This window comes from Bradysia coprophila, unplaced genomic scaffold, assembly GCF_014529535.1.
Source record: "Bradysia coprophila strain Holo2 unplaced genomic scaffold, BU_Bcop_v1 contig_297, whole genome shotgun sequence".
Classification (NCBI taxonomy): Eukaryota; Metazoa; Arthropoda; class Insecta; order Diptera; family Sciaridae; genus Bradysia; species Bradysia coprophila.
This window is the reverse complement of record NW_023503555.1, coordinates 8057501-8078133: the sequence shown is the minus strand read 5'-3', so window position 1 is coordinate 8078133 and position 20633 is coordinate 8057501. Positions and strand designations below refer to the sequence as shown.

The window sequence follows — 20633 nt, the reverse complement described above, 5'->3', positions numbered from 1 at the left end:
GCAGTACGGCATAATGATTTTCCGAGAAAGTCGGGGCTCTTCTGTTAGATTCTTTGGATAGTTTTGTGCTTGCTAGTAAGGCGTTCATTAAATTCTTCATTAAATTGAATATGTTTCCAAGTCTGTTAATTAAAGACATCCAGACTATGTTGAGCCCTTCGATCAGGGTTGTCCGATACATTTAAAAGGGTTTATCCGAAATCTAAAGTGTAGACCAAATTTAGGTCATACAAAAGTGTAGGTAACTCCATGTCAATGGTACAATTGGGAACTTAATTAAGTTCAAATCTTCAGGTTGAAGAGTTGACCTCTTTTAACCTTGATTACATTCCATACTGTAGCGCCTCGAATATATCTGTACGGCGGTTAGTAAGCCACTAACATCGACAAAAAATCATCATGACTCGCCCAGTTCTCTACAAAGCGATTCAGTTAATGACCAGAGTTTCATCTCTTGTAAGCCTTTTATCGGGATCAGGATCGTCCATAAAGTATGTCATGTGTTCGAAAGCTATGCAAAAGTCGGTCTATTTCATCTGTCAAAGTGACGTTTTAAACGTGAAACCAAAAATTTTTAGCCAAATAATTACAAAATCGTTTATTTTTCTATAAAATTGAGGAAAAATAGGCGACTTCTTAACTATTTGGCAGAAAAATTTTGGCTTGACGTTTAAAACATCGCGTTGACAGATGGAATAGACCGACTTTTAATCCCAACTGTCACACTTAACGAATGATGCCTAGGACCAGACATTTTTATGACCAGTTACTCAGGGAATTACTTTCCAATCGGTAAGATCTACTAATGACTCAACATGTAACCTTCTGAAACTCTGACAAGTTCAACTGATACATTAACGATTCATACGCTAACAGTATCCGGTCATGTGTCACCACACAATTTCTATTTGTGTTTTCGTTCAGATAAATCAAAGTTTGACATACCTTCCCTAATCTTAAACGTTTTATCAGTCAAAACTATATTTATGTGCGAGTGTCGAAACACATTAACTGACTTTACAAAAACAGCTGTGCACCTACCAATTAATTACACTTCTTACTTGCCCTTCATTGTCATTTTTCGTTTAAAACGTTCGGTTCAGGTGTAATAATTATTCCGTGCATACATTATACACATGTCACCGCATAAATATAAATAAAAATTTGAAAAAAAAACTCTCCTCACACTTCTATACATACCTGTTACTCGTATGTCGTTCGGATCGGTTTCACCCTTTCATTATAATGGGAAGGAATATCGAGTGAAAAAAAAATGAATTTTATTAATTAGTCGAAAGAATGATTTATGTCTGAAAACTGTATCATGCAACATTTCTTTAATAAAAAAAACGCACGAATGACAGATGGGTCTCCTTTTCTTCCACATAAATTATTGTAAAGAACTTCCAAACACAAAGTTCAAGTTAAAACGTCTCTATACAATCTTCAGCTGGCTCGACACAAAAATACAATTTTTTTTTCTTCTTCTTCTTCGTCTCTTTACCATTAATATTTTCACATATGATTACGTTCCAGCCATCAATATGTTTTCTTATTTCCTTCCAATGTGTGCTGTGTGTGAATCAACGAATGTTTTCATTCTTATAGTACATTTGGTTTTGAATTATGTTACGTTATTATAGAAATGTGAGGTGTACGGTTAGGTATACTATACATACATTTTCGAAAGAAATGAAATGAAAAAAAAATGAACCTGAGTTTTGAGATAAAAAATTGATATAAAAGAAAATGAGACCTTCGTGAAACAACGTTTTTTTTGGTGTACGGAACAGCTGTCTTACATTTACCTTCGTATACGGAAAGTCTGCTTATGACATGTGCCTTAGAGCGACGAAGAGAAAAAAACCGAAAATATTAATGTTGTCCTATTATGTACTTATGGCGATATAAATTGGTTACATAGTCAGACGGTTACAAGTTTATAAAACTACCTAAATGTACACAAATGTCCTCATTGTCTGAGGTGTAGAATGGTTCACAAACAGTTTACAGACGTCAAGCGTAACGCAACGCTATACATTCATCAAATCTGTTACTGCATTTGTCAGAAAATATTACATAGTGTCCGATACAAAATCTTCTACTACAATTGTTTTACCCTACATTTTACTGTAGACATCAAATGTATCGTGCGAAACATTCTTCAAATCTATTTTTCGTTTGTTTAACGTGTTAGATGCAAAATCTTGTACTTCATTTGTTTTATCTTCCATTTTACTATATAAAAGAATATTAGATATTGACCATTGCTTATTTTTGTCGACGCGGCGATAACAGATGACTTTCAAAAAATATAAACTTTGAAATGTCAATGTAAACAGAAACTTTATGATTTATCTCAGGGACAACTACCAATTATTTGTTTACCGAGGAAAAGAAAAGAAATTGCAACAATAGCGAAGTTTCTCGGCCAGAGCGGAGTGAGTGTCGAATCGCTCGAGATGGAGAATTTTCTATTTTCTTCAACACAACGTTTTGCATTGCAAATTAACAGTTTTTCCAATACACAATTTTCAAAAATACACAAAGATGACAGTTCTAGGTAGGAAATTTCCATTTTCCCCACCGTTAAAACAAGATGGAAGAAAATAGACAATTTCTCCAACGAACTGTCAGAATCGTCAGCGAAATGTCATTTTTCTCATCGTCTTTGACCTTTTCACAGAGGGGGAAAAAAGTTGGAAATTTCATTTTGAAGGTGTTTTTGTTGTCAGAGCACACAAGTCACCAAAAGCAAATTTCATACTTTTTACTGAGGTCTATCACTTAACTGTTTAAGAATGGAACTAGGTCTGCCGTATGTCTTCGATGGCTAAACAATCTTGGAAATAATCATTGAGCAAAATTAATCTTTCCAACTTTGTGAAGTTCTTAGTTGCTCTTCTATAGTGCCTTCGTACAGACCAATAGTTGTTGGATTATGACCAGACCAATTATACTTTGATCATTTAGATGGCATGATGACCACTTTTTTTTTTGGGAATAGACATTTCACAATACAATTCTATAACGAAAATCCTGATGCACGTTCTTATAGCCACATCGTTTTCCTTTACATGGCAAACTCGTTGTGGACTTTGTAATTTAATTACTTTGACCTCCACGAAAGGGCGTGAAATTATTTTCAGTAAACAATCGCCACTCTTTCCCACGATACCTCAACCCAAAAATCCGTCAAGAATGCAAATTTTGTTGGCGTTGAGTGCAGGGAAGAGGTCAGAACAAAATCGTTTGCCAAGTGGTTACCGTAATTCGAGTCGTTTTTTTTTTTAATTTAATTAAATTTAATTTAATCGGAATTTAAAAGAAAACATTCAAAGCATTTTTATGAGGGGGGAGCAATTATTATAAATGCAACAAGTAATTTTTCATTGAATTTTTTTGTTCAAAAAATTCTGTTGTGCCGTTGATTGTTTAAGTTATAACAACATTAACTCTATGCTTCCACTACTTCCAATAGACTTGTTAGTTGTTTATGTTCGTTTATTATACATATATTAAACGACTTCGTACTGGTTCTATCTGTTCATTGAAAATAATAATAAAATGGTTCCGCAACATACATGCAACGCAGAAAACCAGATTGTGTAAGCTATAATATGCATTTATACCAACTTGTGTTAGAGGCTCTTTTAACACACAATTTTTATGCAATGCATCGGCAACGTGTGCACTGGGTTATGCAAAGGAGGGCTGTTGAATTATTTATTTCCACTTCTTTTTCGTTGTCGTTGTCGTTTCGTTTTTTTTTTATTATTATCATTTTATAAAAAGTTGTCACACTTCGAATGAATAAAATTTAAATAATTCACACAACAAAGAGTGTTGATAATGAAAGTTTCTCGTTTTTTTTTATGGATGGACTTTATGATTCGGTTTTGAATTTAAAGGGAATCTAGACTGGTTCATTGTTTGTTCGAAGAATTTTATTTTTTTTAATTTTAATTTTATTTTTCGGATTAGTCACGTCCGATTGTTCACATTGCCCGCGTCATCGTGGATTTTCTTGTTTAAGCGGTACAAAATGAAATGTTGTCATTGTAAAAATATCGCCAAAAAGTTTGGTCAATGGACAGGCTGGCTCTAAAAAGCCGCTCGGGGGCTGCATACTTCATTTGCTAAAAACCCAACAATTTTCAATTTTCATACAAAAATAGAGAAGGCGATTTGGAAATCGCCTGAATTCACAGTATGGTCAGAACGCGGCCTGGGATCGCTCATTATACCATCGGTAATAAGTTTGATAAAGTTGATATCTTAACTTGTTACATTCATCAAATCTGTTTCTTCTTTTGTTTCTAGTATTACATAGTGTTCGATTGCAATCTTGTACTTCAATATTTTTACCCTCAATTTTACTGTAGACATCAAGCACATCACACGATACATTTATCAAATCTAATACTTCGTTTGTTTCATGTATCACCTAGTATTCGATGCGATCGATCTTGTACTTCAATTGTTTTACCCCACATTTTACTGTATAAAAGAACATGTCAATTTTCAGGTCTTGAGGAAAATACACACAATTGTCTTCTGAAAAGACCCACGACAATGAACATTAATGACATGGTTGATATTTGACGTCAATGAGTTTCAGTTGCAATTATGACTCTACTATGATGGAGACTATCGGTAGAGGCTAATATTGTTAACAGATCCACATCATGCAGAAATGTCAGGTTGAATCTGAAGTTCAAGCGTGATTCTGTTCCTTGACTAACGAAACTTCAAAATAAATAGGCACGAAATCTACTCAGACTTTTCTCAGACTACCTTGGGTTCTTCTGAATTCGGTCCACTAGATCAGATAAAATTCCACGCTTTTTGCTCTACGAAAAGTCGTATAGATTTCGAGCTATTTGAAAGCGACATTTCGTTCATCACAGGACAGGTTGTGGAATTTTCCATTCACGGTGGCAGAGACATAATCAGCGTGAAGTCACTATACATCCACTCTTGCACCCGTCTTTTCAAAACTCAATTGAATTTATTTGCAGACCAGAAATTGACCTCCTGTTCCGAGTCTTATTTTAAAACAAACATTTCGACAATCACATTATCATTCGAGCCAGTCAGACTCTATTTAATAAATCAAATTCATTGCAACTCTGGCGGATAGATAGATATAAATAAAAAATGTCAGTAACCAATTGACAGATACAGACGTAATAATACCGAGAACGTGCCACACTTATCATCTCTGTTATCAGTGTATAAAACAATGGTTAATCACTGGCGATGAATGAATTTCGTTTTTTGTTGGTTCGGTGCAACGCAAAACGTAATCATGCAGATAAACAAAACAACGAAATCTCGCATAGGCATACGCTAATTTGTTTTTATCATATCCGTTGGGTTATAAGGTTTTATCTACACCGCGTTCAATGATAAAAGTTATCGCAAATTTCATTATCATTTCGCTAATTTATCGAAATGCGTTTTTTTTATGGCTGTGCTAAGAATAGACTCAATGTTTTGCTACACTCTGCACTGTTTACACACATGAATTATTTTTGGAAATGATTTTGATTAATTCGACGATAGAGGATGCCGTCACTGAAATTAATTCCGACATCATAATCGAAAAGGTGAAATTTTAATGGATTTTAAATTAAAACAATCAAATCCCGCCGGCCCTTCGTAGTCAAAAACGTTCCGGAAACATTTTTGTTTACGTAGAGAGAGAAAAAAACTCACATTTCCGTTAACGCTGCACGAACCCTTATAATTTTCTTACAATGCCAGCGTGTTCGTTGCATTCTTTTACACAATAAATTTCGTTTAAAAGGTAAAGTGATATCGTTATTCAACCAATCCGTGTGCATTGTGATGCCACGATACAAAAATAGTTTTTTATTTCAACTTCAAACCATTTTCATTTTATTTAGAATCTTTTCTTGGAATTGTATAAAATTGAATTCAATAAACCGTTTCAATTTCTTCGAACGCTCTCTTCTCGAAAAGAAGCTCTCCATTGGTTCGTGATCATATTGAATATATTTATATAAATGTTGGTAGCTTCTTCGAAATCTATATTTCTTTAACATTAATTAAAGGGACGTCTGACGCTCAGACTTCGGAGAATTACTATGACGATAACTCGACAGTTCAATAGCTTGTTAAAGACGATGACTGACTTCTTTTAAATGTTTTGATTAAAGGTAATGAAATTCTATCATTGAAGTAAATGGCCGTTCATTAACGACGTTCTATTTAGGGAAATTTGGCAAATTATTTCACGATCCATTTAGTTAGTAGTTGAAAACTACTTCAAAAACTGCACTGAGCCATTGACTTTGATTTCACGTGTATTTACATATTGACTTTTTCGGGCCGAGAATTTTTTCGAGAATTTACATGAATCAAAACACAGACCCTGGTCCTATCCGCGCTATTGGAATACAATGATTAGTTTACTTAATCGGTTATGTTCCTCAGATTCTATTTATCTCCGAATCTAATTTTAACTTTCTTATCAGTCTCTAAACTCACGGTAAATTTCAATGGAGTGTATAGTTTGCAACAGCTGGTGGTCTTTTATCAGCTGGTGTTCAAGCTATTGTTTATGATAGTATCGGTCATACTTGTGAGCGATTTTTCTAGCGATTATATCGCATTAGGCGTGTCCTACAGTTCATTCAAACTTCATAATTTGGTAGGCGTAGTGGGTTTAGTGACTGCAACATACTTACGTACACACTAAATGACTCGTATGACTTAACCCCAATACGATGAATTTGTGTGAATATGTCTAGTCTACATTTAGGCTTCCCTCAGGAAAGTATTTGCATACTTCGAGGCGTGGCTCGGAAGTCACGTTAAGCCAGTGGTCCAGACTAAAATTGTTATTGGCGCTAAAACGTTGTAAGTGATGTCCCTAAACAAACAAAAGTAGCGTAAACACCAGCTGATTGAAGACCAGCTGTTGCAAATTCTGCACTACAGTGAAATTTACCGAGTGTAAAGGTGTGAGAAAATCGCGAAAATCCAAGTTTGACACCAAGTTTGGCGTAAACGTCAATTATGGACGGCCCCCAACAAAATAACTTTTATCGCCACCATACATCTACGCGCTCATATGAATCGTTCGTCTGATGGGTCTTTGTTAATTTCCCACATCGATCATATAACACTAAGATTGTTACAACCAAAAATGTCTGCTCACTATATTTCATCCCTAAACAACCATTTTTTTTTCTCTCCTTCCTTCTCAATGCACAATGAAAACCTAAACCTTGTACAATGTATGTAGTCGATCATCCAAAAAATGCAGTTGTTTGTTATCCCACGTAAAATATTATTCCGATTTTCTCTCGGCGTCATGCATGCTTACATTAAAAATATACAAAAAGTGCTTCTTAACAGCCGCATGTATGTTATTTAATAATACAATTACTTCTATCCAATCCAATACCTAATATGTATAGCACTACATGTGTATTATATATAGAGATATAGACCGACTCAACACAACCGAAAATAATTCTTCGATTCTATGGATTGGATTTTATAAAATGAAAATTTTTAGTGACATATGCAATAATGATTGGTAGAATGATTAGATTTCATAATAATATAACTAAATGCTCCTTACAGTTGTGTTGGTGCATGGTGGACTCCCTTTCCCATTGTCATATATTATTATAGCAGTTTGCCTCTCCCGTATATTATTTTCATTCCATAAACAGTTATATAGTGGCGTGTGATGTGCACCCCATTACACTTTGCAATTTCTTTTTTTTTCGTCTCTCTTAACATTTGGCTGGATGTAGGATTTCATTCAAATTAAATGTTACAATCATTATGATTTTCAGATGGTAGTCAAGCATAAATTAGGGTTATTTGTTGTGAATATGGGGTAGATGTATGCGTCCAAGGACATAGAGGTCTTTAAAGATTCTTTTCATTATACAGTCACTGTGTCACAGCAGCAACTAAAATCAACAGTCACCCATTCATTTTTATGTAAATCTCTTTTAGTGCTTCTTCGTACAATTATTAGTTTTGCGGTTTGAGTGTGAGTGTCGCCTAGAGAATTATCTTTGTAAGTACGTTCCCAATAACTTACAGCCCTGCAACTAGTTATTAATCACCCACGTTATCAAAAGGGATAATTGTGGAGGCGATGGTAAAAGAACGATTTGGTAGTTCATCTGGTTGACCCGAACAAATATAAAAGAAAGTGATAAAGAAGTGAAGTCTTCAAGTACTTCACAGTCCTATTGCTGTCTTTGTGAGGGCGCCGTAAAATTTTCTCGCTGTCTGCACCCATTTATTCATAATTTAAGTAATTGATGTTGATGGCAGTTGACAATGGACACAAAGAAAGATGCCCTAAGCACTGAGTTTCGAATAAAATAACTTCCTCTAAAGAAAACTTACCAACCAACTCTAGACGTGTCACTCGGTTAGTGAGGTCTCTAAACAAACAAAATAAGTTGCAATCGTAATACCATATTACATACGATATAGTAAATCTGCTACTTCTGTTGTTAAAAAGTATTTCTACTATTATCTGAGAAATCTACTACTTCGTTTGATTAAACCAAATCATTTGACTATTATAATAGAGCACAGGCCGGATTTCATTGCTTATTTTTATCGTCGTTGTCGATAGCAGATGAGAATGTCCCATAAAGACTATGTTGCCCTTTCATAGTGGTTTTGCTTCATAGTGGCTATGAGTTATGCTAAAACATCAAACTAACCCAATTTTGCAATCGAACAAAATATAAGTCGATCGTGGGAAGTTCCGTTCATCATTAACCACTTAAACTCAATACTAATAATTCGTCTAATGAATCCATACGTATACGTTCAACACTCTGCTCAGATTAAATTGCAAATTGAAATTAACTATTCGTTTCGTCATTTTCGCTCCAACACCAGAGCACATTCATCTGTGTGGTTATAATAGAGAGGTGTCTTGCATCAAACACTAATCAACGCGAATGACAAATCATAATGACGTCATTACAAATCTATTTCCATCGTCAATAAAAATCTCAAAATTCTTTTCTTCCTTTTTCGAAATTGTTTTTTGTTTTCATTTACAAGCTCACACACAAGTGCCATTCACATTTTACGTGATTGTTGTGTACAGCACACCAAAATCTATATATCGTAATTCACAAATTTCACTCACACGCTTTAATGCCATCAACAAAATTGTGACCGAATACGTATGCACACTATTACCGAACCACACGCTCTTTATCAAAATAAAAATATTTTTTTTATAAATATTCCTGCTCCGTATTTATATATTTCGTTGTGGGCAATTAACTCTTATTTTACGTTTCCGGTGGGCGTGAATCAAATAGTGCATTACTGGGAATATTGCTATACATTATTTATGTTATATGTTGTGTTGTATACATCGACTCGTACACGTATCTATATATATATCAGCGTGTAAATTATTATTAGATATTGTAAACGTCGCGTCGTCAATTTTCATTGCTATTATAGCTGCTTTCCGTTCATATTTGATGAGACTGTAACTTTTTTTGTTGTTTGTCTCATAGAAGTGTTGTATGTTCTTTGTTCAATTTCATAGTTCAATCACGAATCGGAAAACAACACAAGAAGTAAAAAAAAACATATTGTTTAGCATCCAAGTCAGGCAGAATCATTATTCTACACCTCGGTTGCCTTTACGCATTTCAGATAGAAAATTTACCGTGAACAAGAAAAAAAAATTTATTGAAATTGTCTGTAGAAAGAAGTATAAGTTACGAGATGTGTAAAATTCGATGCGTGATTTTCGATGATATATGACCGGTAGTATTGTATATGTATTATCTTCAAAAGGCTAACGTTTAATTGATCGATTTGAGATCACTCAAAATTCTCTCAATTTTAATGAAATGATACGTCGACCCTACTCGTCGATTGGCACTGAATGATTGTGTTGAATCTCTGACGATTGGAGCTATTTATGAATTCCCATCAGAGTTTGTTAGGCTTGATAGCTTTTAATGATGAAAAATTGAAGACTCAACGCTTGTTTTTTACGCTGACGAGCATCCAGCTTACAATTTCTCTATCAATATACCATGTTTGTGATCGTAACAAAACCATTGAATCTATTACTTCATTTGTTCAAACATGTATATACTAGAATGTTCGATACAGCATCTCTCACGTCAATTCCTGCCAGAGTTGTGTCTAGGACTTAAATTTATTAACAGTCCAATACTCTGACGGGCATCCAGCTTAGGGTATTTTGATCGGTATACTAGGTTTGTGATCTCAAAAAAACCATTGAATCTGCTACTTCATTTGTTCAGACGTGTATATTTTAGAGTGTTTGGTCCAGTCAGAGTTTATCAGCCTTGATAGCTTTCAAGGATGTTTGATTGCAGACTCGACGCTTTATTTAGCTAGTTTTATCGAGTACTTAAAACTCCAAATGTCAAATACTGTGACGGTAATCTAGCTTAGAATTTCTTGATTCTGGTACACCACTTGTGACCAAAACAAAACCATTAAATCTGTTACTTCATTTGTGTAACGTGCCTCGTATAGAGTGTTCGATACGAAATCTATTACTTCAATATTTGTATCTTACATTTCGCTTTAAAAAAGCACCAGCCAGAGTTTATAGCTTATTAATGTCGTCGTTTTCGATAGCAAATGACTAGCCGTATCTATAATCACAATCATCTGTTTGGCGTAACTTTTTTCTATAAATGGAACAGGATTTCTGCGATAGAATTTACAGTCCCATGTCAGTGAAATTTAGACATGAGTTTGCTTCACTGAAAAACAGCTGAAACAAATTCAAGTATAAATTTCACTGACGTCGACTGTACATAAAAAAAATCCTAAGGACTTGTGTAACATCTACAGTCTGATTTCACATTCTTAGAGTTCCTAAAATGTTCCCTAACATTAGACGCTGGCTCTATTAAAGTTTCCGTTTTTTTTTCAATCTGGTTAACGACAGAGAAGAATTTACATCAAACACCGACTTGCCTTAGATAAGTTTATGGTTCGACGAACCAATCGTAAATCTAATATTTTGACTCCGTCGTAGATCAAACAATTTTCCAGCTAAAAGCCATTGACATACTCTGTAATTGCAATTCTGAGATAAAGTACTGCACTTCTGCACCATACTCGGTCAATAAAACTGTCTCTGCTGAAAAATGAGAAGTAGTTTTCCGTCAGCATTTTGTCAACAAATTTAATGACCGAATCCCAAAATGTATTTCTCAGTACGCACATAAAATGTACAACAAATTGAAATTACAACCGAACGGATACTGCCCCTTACAACGACTTTATAGATGTAAAACTGTTTGCTCAACTTTGAATGTGTTTCTTTCTGTTTAACGACAATGAATTATTATTATTTTCGACACGTTTGTAACGAAAATTATTTTTTCTTTATTTTTCAGGTAAGACACAACAACGAACAACCGCGCTTGATGACTCAGGTCGCTCGTAAAGGTTAACGTTTTCAAGAGGTTTTTATAGTGTAGCTCATTAAACGAGAAATACGTTTAAAATGTGATATTTCCTGGTACGTACTTATCATAAATAATCTAATACAACACACGAAAAACCTCCCATACACAACACATTAATGAGCCCAACGTAAAGCCCCACACACAAAATTTGCACAACAATTTTCTGTTTGAATGGCTTGTTTGTTCTACATTTTGTTATAACTAATATTTGCCAGTTCAATGTTATCGACAGTTAAATTCTTTATGCTTTCGCTCTAAATTTCTAGTACTATGCCAATATATGCCCCATTATCGTTCAATAACATTAGCACAAAAATCATACGATGTGTACTGTTGTTTTACACACGAATCCGGAGCAGAATATAATAATACCTGTCCATTGAACCAGTATGTTCAGCCCGTTCATGCATTATCTATCATATCGTCGGCTTTAACTTACAATAGTGATAAGTGATAGGGAACGCTGTTTGAAAGTAAATTTCGTAGAAACCTTTGTCACCGCTGAATGTATACAGCTAGGACTGAATAATGTTATCGATAGCGGAAATGATATTGTGCTTTCGTCATTCGAAGTTATTGTCCAGACTCAAGTTCATACTCAGTCTGTCTGGACAGATTTGAATGGGGTTTGAATAGGGCTCGAAAGAGTTCATCGATTTCATGAGCAACGAGGTGCACTAATTCGGTGCTGAACTTTTGTTAGTTTTATTAATTTACCTTGAACAGCGATGTACTTCCTGTACATCGTCTACTACCAGTCATTTTCTCAGTGACCCACTATTTCTTCAGAAAGGCGTCGACACTCATGTTTCCACAGTGTTGAATAAAGTGCGTCACTTCGAATTTCGTATTTACGTAATGTCGTGATACATATGTTGGACTGTAAAATCGGTATACACGGAAGATATTGAAATACGTACGATGGATGCTTCTTGTATAACTAATACCAAGTCAACAAGTACTTCCAACACTTGTATTACGAAATTACGTAAATACGAAATGCCCAATTACGTACGTCGTTGTCATAAGATTTTAGTTCATTTAGTTCACGATAACTAGCAGTAGCCTAAACAGTTAATAATTAACTATTTAAATGCAGAAAGGGTGCATGTCCAATTAGCGAATTATAAGAAAAGTAAATTTCCATTAATTCATTTTCGTTTCGAATAGTCTGACAAAGTCAAAAAAGGTTTTTTGATACTTCAGAAGAAGAAACATCGTGAGCCTATTTCGAAGGAAACTTATTTTTTCTTATAATTCGCTAATTTTGGACACGTCCTTTTACTGCATTTAGATATTCAACTGTTATCGTTTAGCGTGACACATTGTGCGCCTGAATGCAAACATTTTATCAAGATTGCATAGACCACCTACCAACAGAAATGTTGAAAGTTTACATTATGATTGCATCTTTCGCACAATTTTGTCGATCCTAATTAGTAAAGTTATTCGTTAGAAATGATCCAATGACATTCAAATTATAGACACAAGCAATTAGCTGTTGGAATTCAATTTGAAATTGATTTGTTTAACCAGTCCCACTTAATGCCGAAGCAACCAATTTGCCAATACAATTTTCGAACAGAAATTGTTGACCTTTTTCATAAACGATTTTTTTTTCTTCGCATTTCTTGTATCGAACATTTTGTTCTTGTTTACAAAACACATGGTTGTGTTTAAAGACGAACAAATATAACTGAAAATAGTCAAACCTATGACGTTGTTACATACTAAAAAAAAAGAAAATTGAAAGATGCTCCCCTGCAGTTTTGGTAGATTTTTTTTCGTTTTATTTTAAAACACAAACTTTGGGAGACAATTTCATGCCTTTACAATGTTGCTGTACGAGCATTGAAATTGAAAAATGAATGATAAATGCGATGTCAGTATAACATTACTGTCGCATGACTAAAGAATTCGTTTACGGGGTGTTCGATGAAAATTTGTTCTGCAAAGAACTCAGATCTCAATTGTTTTCGGTTGACAGATTCATGACGTAAGTAATGCCATATGGAACCGTTTTTGCATTCCCAGTGTCAATAAAATGTTGAAAAAAATGTCCACCAAATACTTGGATGAGATTTTAGTGTGTTGCGAAAATGCAACAAGGTGTGCCCAGCCCATAAACATTTACAGAGTGGAAAGAGTGATATGAGTGAAGAGTGCCCGATGAAGAGTGTCATTTATGAGTAGCAATAAATGGAACCGGCGATTGATTTTTCAAACATCGCCGACGACTTCAATTTTATCGAATAGATTAGCTTCCGTTGATGGCGATATTGACGGTAAAATTCAATATTAAAGCCAATAATGAAGTTTATGTGTATAGCCCTAGCCTAGTTATGTTGTGGTTGCGACACAAATTTAATTCTTTATTAATATAGCTTCGAGCAATCACATCGTGTACCCGTAACGCTGCGGAAAATCATTTCACAAGCAAATTATTTTCGTAACAAATTCAAAATTCAATTAAATCGTTCGATAATTTCTCATCTTACTATCGCTTAAAATGTTGTTGACGAAAAACGATTTTTCTGGTTCAAATTTCATCGTTGAAATTGGTTTCGTCGTCATCATCAATCACAACTAATTTTAATTGCTTGATATAGTTGGGTTCGACGATCAGATAATATTGTATTTTCAGTGCAAAAGGATTTTCGTAAAGAAAATCATCAAAGGATTTCCAAGGATTTTCCGGAGATTTTCCAGGATTCGATTTTTTTTTTCAATTTCACACACAACAGTAAATGATGAGCTATGCCTAATGCAGTTTTATATAGCAAAACTTATGTTTGAACAAATGAAGTAGAAGATCTGTTGAAAATATTCATTGTATGCTTGCCGTCTGTGACAGTTTAATATATTAATATAATATAATATATTTCTGGTGTTTGAGGTACCCATCTACAAGTTCTTTAATCGTTTATACTTTTGCTAAATAGACATAACTCAATGTTCTTTTTTGTTGTCGATACCGATAAAAGATGACTCGTCCATCTCTGATATCGATAGGAATAAATGAAAATTCAGTAACCGGTTAGTTCCACCTTAGTAACATTGATGTGTAGCTCATGTCCGAAGGACAATCCTTGTCAAACTTACGATCTAATCAAAACCTATTGACAAAGTGCAGGTAAAGTTGCTCCAAGAAGAACCCGTTTGTAAAACTCTGAGAAGTAAAAAGTAAAAATGTTTTTTGAGTTAATTGAACTACTACAACTGATTCCATGTGCGACTGCTGTCCCGATTTCTCAGAACGAGTGCATGGCATCGTACGATGTGATGAAAACTTCAACAGATACCAGTTGTTTTGACTTAGATGTACTGTGCTTATGTTTGCCTCAATACTAACTAACACTCAGGGCCGTACTGGTTCGAAAACGCCCCTCGAGGGCTACATACAACTCATTTGTAAAAAGCCCAAATTAACATTTTCACACAAAAAAACAAAAGACCCTTCGGGAAGCGCCTGAAATCACAGTATTGACTGTCCGGGCCAGCTAACACTCGAAGTGGTTCCAGTGTATATTGGGACACTTCGAAAATGTGTTCGTTTTTTAACGAACATTTCTTCCATTCATTACTTCGTAGCGTTGTGTGTCCTCGTCAGTATTCTGAATTTTTAGTTTGACTGAGGAGATAAATGCAGAAAGGATACGCGTTGGATTAGCGAATTATAAGAAAAATGAAATTTAATCGAATTAGGGATTAAGGCTGCCGATGTCGATAGAGGTTTTTTTGTTGTTTCAAACATTGTGAGCCTATTTGAAACGGAGCTTATAAAATAATTTTTTTCTTATAATTGGCTAATGTAACCTGTGCCGTTTCTGTATTTAACCATTCATTAAGTGGCTGAATATGCCTACACAGTTCAAAGGAACATATTCATTTGCATATAAGAATATGTGGAGTTAATTGTCTCTATTTTTTTTTTAAATATCCAAAAATTACTACGACCAACGGAAGGGACACAAATTCCGAAACAATGTGAATAAATTTGTTGTCTCGCCAACATAATTTACGATTGGTCATACTATATACTATTTTGACATGGAACCGGATAAATAAAAACCGAAAATATTTTCGTATTTAACAGCAATGAAAAATCGTTATTTCGATGAAATTCAAAATCAGAATTTATCACCAGTCCAAATCGTACATACAAAATCCTTTTATTGAGGAAGCACATTGAACTTGAATTTTGGTTGAATGTATTTTAAAAACATCTCTCACTAGCAGCAGGTATAGCACACACAGTTTTTTTTTGTGATTCGGTATATAAACCACCTTTCTTTTCAGCACAGACTTTTGCAATTATATTTTTTGTGTACTTTTATATTGTGACGGTGTGCATAATATATACGATAAATTTGCCAATTTCAATAAACGCATGTCTTACATCTCTTCATTGTAACATGCAAACATACAAATACGTTATAAAAATACAAACCGACGACGAGAGAATCAGAAAAAAAAAGTTCTTCGTAAAACTTAATTCTTTAATCAAAAGTCATTGACTGTATTTAAACAAATATTTGCTTACGTCTTTATTGGTCTACGCATGCTCACCGTACATCACTTAGCAACTTGCCGTAAAAAAAAAATTGCGAGTTATTACGTGCGATGTTGTGATAGTTGGTACATAATATGGATTGTGCATGTATATTACAAGAGTATGTTATTCGCAGCAATTCGTCACTATATAAAATTGGATATAATACCTGACCTATGCCAATGTTAAAATAAAACTTTAACAATACATTCATTTTGTGCGCGAATTTAGTGTTTTTTTCTCGCTGTCGTGTTTTTTTGTCTTCATATAAGATTCCGGCATTATACACACTTCGAATACTTTCCCACTTTTTTTTCCTCGATTATTATTTAAATTCAAATGATTCATTAAATTTGAAAATGAAATTTTTGGCAAATTAGATTGCGTAATAGAAAGACGAATGGAAAAAAATCGTTATGGTGTGGTTTCGATTGAATCGTTGCGTTTGTTGTGATTCGGTCATTATTGTTTCGGTTATTTTTTTTCCCGTATGTTTTGGCAATGACAATGAATAAAATTTGACTGCATCGGAATGTTGCTAATTAAAAGAGCCGTGAAATGCGGTCGAATTGAGTCATTGTAGTTTTATGGTTAAATTTTTTTATTTTTTTGCTTTTGTATGAATACAATGGAAGTCATGGAAGACTTAGGTTCAAGAAGTTATGTTCTACCCCAGACTATGTAGCAAATTACATCGTACGCTTTTCAGCGCTTGTCATTAGTTAAGCCTTCCGTCTATTTATAAGCTCAACTTTCCAGCTCTTCATTAACTCAACTTTTCAGCTTGAAATGAGGAATAACAAAAAAAGATTTCAGATCTGTATCCGCTGAAGCCTGCTGTAGGACCACTAATTTATATTACCTTAAAATTGCTGTGAATACGAACTTTTAGAAAACAGAAGCGTATAACGAAATAATAACTGAATCTATTCCTTTTCTTGTTGAAAATATTTGACACAAAATCTTTAACCGACAGTTTTTGGTATAATAAGAGAACACTCAACGGAGTGCATCGCTTATTTTGGTCGTCAGTATTGACAACAGATGATTTTCTTAATTTTTTATATAATCGAGGTAGAACTCGTGTAACTATTTGCAATAAGCCAACTGCAGCTTTGTCAATTGATTTTCAATAATTTGTATTTCATTGCGTTTCACATACCTGTACCTGATGACACGTCCAAGTTTATTTTAATTCGTATCGGAGTGGGTCTGGATCGACCTGATTGCTTCAGATCAGTTCGTGACTAGATTTTGACCTGAACCTGTTTAGATGTTTTCCCAACCTGAAACCTGACAGGCTTGATTAGGTGGGGTTGACGATTTTTTGAGCTTGTTGTCGAAGAAAAGTTCGACATGAAACGATATGTGAAACGATATGTGAGTAATAATTGCTCGCATAATGCAGTTGTCGATCAGAAAAAAGAATTTTTTTCCCATAACCCCTTAAGACTGATCTTTCTATATCTAGCGACTGGTTATTCTTCACACATGATATACTGATGTATACATAAGCGTAAATATAGAATGAGATTACTTGCTCTCCAGATAAAACATTTTTTTTTTTTGATAAACTTAATCAAAATGACGTGACAGCAAGCGATATACAATCGAGACTTATTCACGCTATAATAACATTCCAGTCAAATCATTGATTTCCTGCGCCTGTTATCAAGTTAGTTGATGTCTTTGTGGTAGTTTTTTTTATTTTCTTCCCATATGATTTTCGATTCTCTCGTAATTTTTTTCTCTGTAAATATTTTAATGAGACCTTGTCGACGTGTCGTTTAATCACCGAGATCATTAATTAGGAGACGAGGATAATGGGAATAAAACCTGCACAAGGTAAAATTGTGAGTGAAAGTACTTATGTTAGGGAGGTTGGTTCAGTGCTGTCATCTAAATGAAATGTTAAAAAACTCGAGAAATACGCAAAGTTAAGAATATTTTCTACCACCATTTAACCTGTCACAGACGGCAAGCATATCACTACAGGTCCAGTCGGAGAAATATAGATTTCGGTTTTTTAGAGATATCATCATTTCTCTAACTCTCTCAATTGTCATTTGAAATAACATGCGAAATGAGAGAATACAGAAAAATGATAAAAACGATGTCACTTAAAATTTTGAAATCTATTTTTCTCCGACTGTAGTACAATGGTTGAATCTGGGATTTATGTAAAATCTTCTACTTCATTTGTTCAAACATAAGTCTAGCTATATAAGACTGCATAAGGCATAGCTAATCATTTACTGTTGTCGTCGTTGTAGATAACAGATGAATGGCTGTCCGTAACAGGCTATAAGATCATGCAATAATGACGTCCACATTTTTCAGTGTTGCCAGTAATTCTAAATCATCAACAACTCGACAAATATTTATTTTATAAAGTGAATTGAGTGTTCTAACCACGTCCATTACTAAATAGACGTAATTATAATAGAATGTAGTTTAGACGAGTTTTCGATGGTTTAAATTTACTGACAGCACTGAAAACTATGATAATGATCCCTTAGGGAGGTATATAAGGAGATACAAGGTTTAACATAGTTTTACCTTCTCAGTGCGCATATTTCTCGGTTTATTTTGATGTCATCGATGTTACTAAAAAAAAATTTGATGACAGCACTGAAAGAAACGTTATGTAATTAATGAATGACCCTTTAAATCCTGTTCATCCCTTCACCTACATTTTTTTTAAGTAGCCGTTCACCTACATTTACTTTATCTCTTATCAAATAGAACGTATTGTTATTCTCAGAATATTTTGCTGCATTTCATTAGCTGCAAGTCCTCTAACATTTATATTCCGTCGCAAACCGGGTCGGTTTCTTGAAACAAGTTCACTAACATTCTGATATGAATTAATGTGCATCTATTGAAACCATTTGATGCATACGCATACACATACATAACGTTTCAGTTCACACATCACCTTTTTCTTGAGCATATTCCATCTGAAAGAAGTCCGTTTTCAGTTGAAAAATGTAAAATAACAAGAAAAAGCAAAACAAAATAAAGAATTAGCTGTCTGTTTCAATTTCTGCGGTCATTGGACCTAGAACCAAGGTCACGACATCACGTTGAATGCAACGCACTACTTTTTTTTGTAAATTATATTTTATACCTGCGCCTCTATGCATTATTATACACGAACGAAAAAAAAAATGAAATTTTCTCGAAAAAGAAACTGGAATCGAATCGAGCAAGAAAAAAAATTTGGAAGAAAAAAAACCGAAAATCGTTTCTCATCTTCGTCTTGTGTTGTTCTGAATTCTGACTATAAAAATGTGAACCGTTCAAAATATTGATCGTCGCGCCAATCATTGAACATTATTTTTAAAAGCGGTGGTGCGCTGCGCGCTGCATATCATCGAACGAATAAATAACACAAAAATGTTGAAGCGAAAAAGTTAACAAAATTTAACGAAATTGTTATTCGACGACATTCCACACCGCTGTACCAAAGCACTATAAATTTTGAACTCTAAACCTTTTAACGACGACATGACATTATTGTAGGGCTTAAGTAGGGTTTCCACTCAACAAAAAGTACTCCGTGTGAGACCAGTGAGAGAGCGAACTGTCCAGTAAACAAAGCAAAAATTGAAAAAAATCAATTTTGTCTATCACACGGAGTACTTTTTTGGTAAGTGGAAATCAAGCCTTATTTCATGTGATCATCATCTTATCGCTATGTTATATAAAAATGTGACATCTTCCACTCAACAAAAGAGTGGCACAAAATACCTTCACTTCTATGTTAGATACTCGGCATGTACATAACTCACGTTTATAGTCTGCTCTGGAGTATAGATTATGGTTATGTATTGCTATGTACGTACATGTACAATGCCTTAAACTGAAAAGCAAATGTAACGCTTGCGTGGTGTAAGTTTCCGCAAAATATTGAGTTTAAAAGAAGTCTCTTCACTTCCAATGATAAGACTTTTCCGCCCAAATAACTTTTGAGAAAATTGAAATTTATTCCCGCAATTTTGGATTGTATACTGTAGGACAATGGCGACCGTTTTCGTTTCTTATTTTATTTTTCACTCACAAGTCAAATAAAATGCGGGGGGAATTGAAACATTAGCAATGGGACATTACACCAAGTTTACAATTTTGTTTATTGTAATGTAAACAAGTAATGTGGCTGCGATGTATGTCATACATTTCTCACATTATGAGGAGAATTAAAACCAAAAGATCCCCTCATACCCCAGCCGTCTGGCATATAATCGAAAAATTTATTTGATGGGAAGTGGTTAGGATAACCGATTACAGAATCATTATATAAACTGGAAGCATTTTACAATAATTGATAAAGCCTGACGGAATGCAAACAGTATTCAATTGTGTAAAATGTTTGTGTAATGGTATTCCGTCGGTTAGTATGTAATGCCGAAAATTATTGATTTTTCCCCTTGTTCATTGCGTATTTGTCTACAAAGCGCTTAACCAGGTAAATAGTCTCTCCCATCATCATTCATCATGATTCCATTTTCATTAACAATCTCGAGTTTATTTACTCCAGTGCTTTTAACGATTAAGCTTTTGATAAAATTTAATTTTAC

The 20633-nt window shown here is 34.3% G+C and overlaps 1 protein-coding gene across 1 annotated transcript in view; it reads left to right on the top strand.

Annotated features, from left to right (window-relative positions):
• The window catches only part of LOC119079019 (zinc finger protein jing homolog), a 65661-nt gene that overhangs the window by 34516 nt on the left and 10512 nt on the right, over positions 1–20633 (top strand). The window lies entirely within an intron of this gene.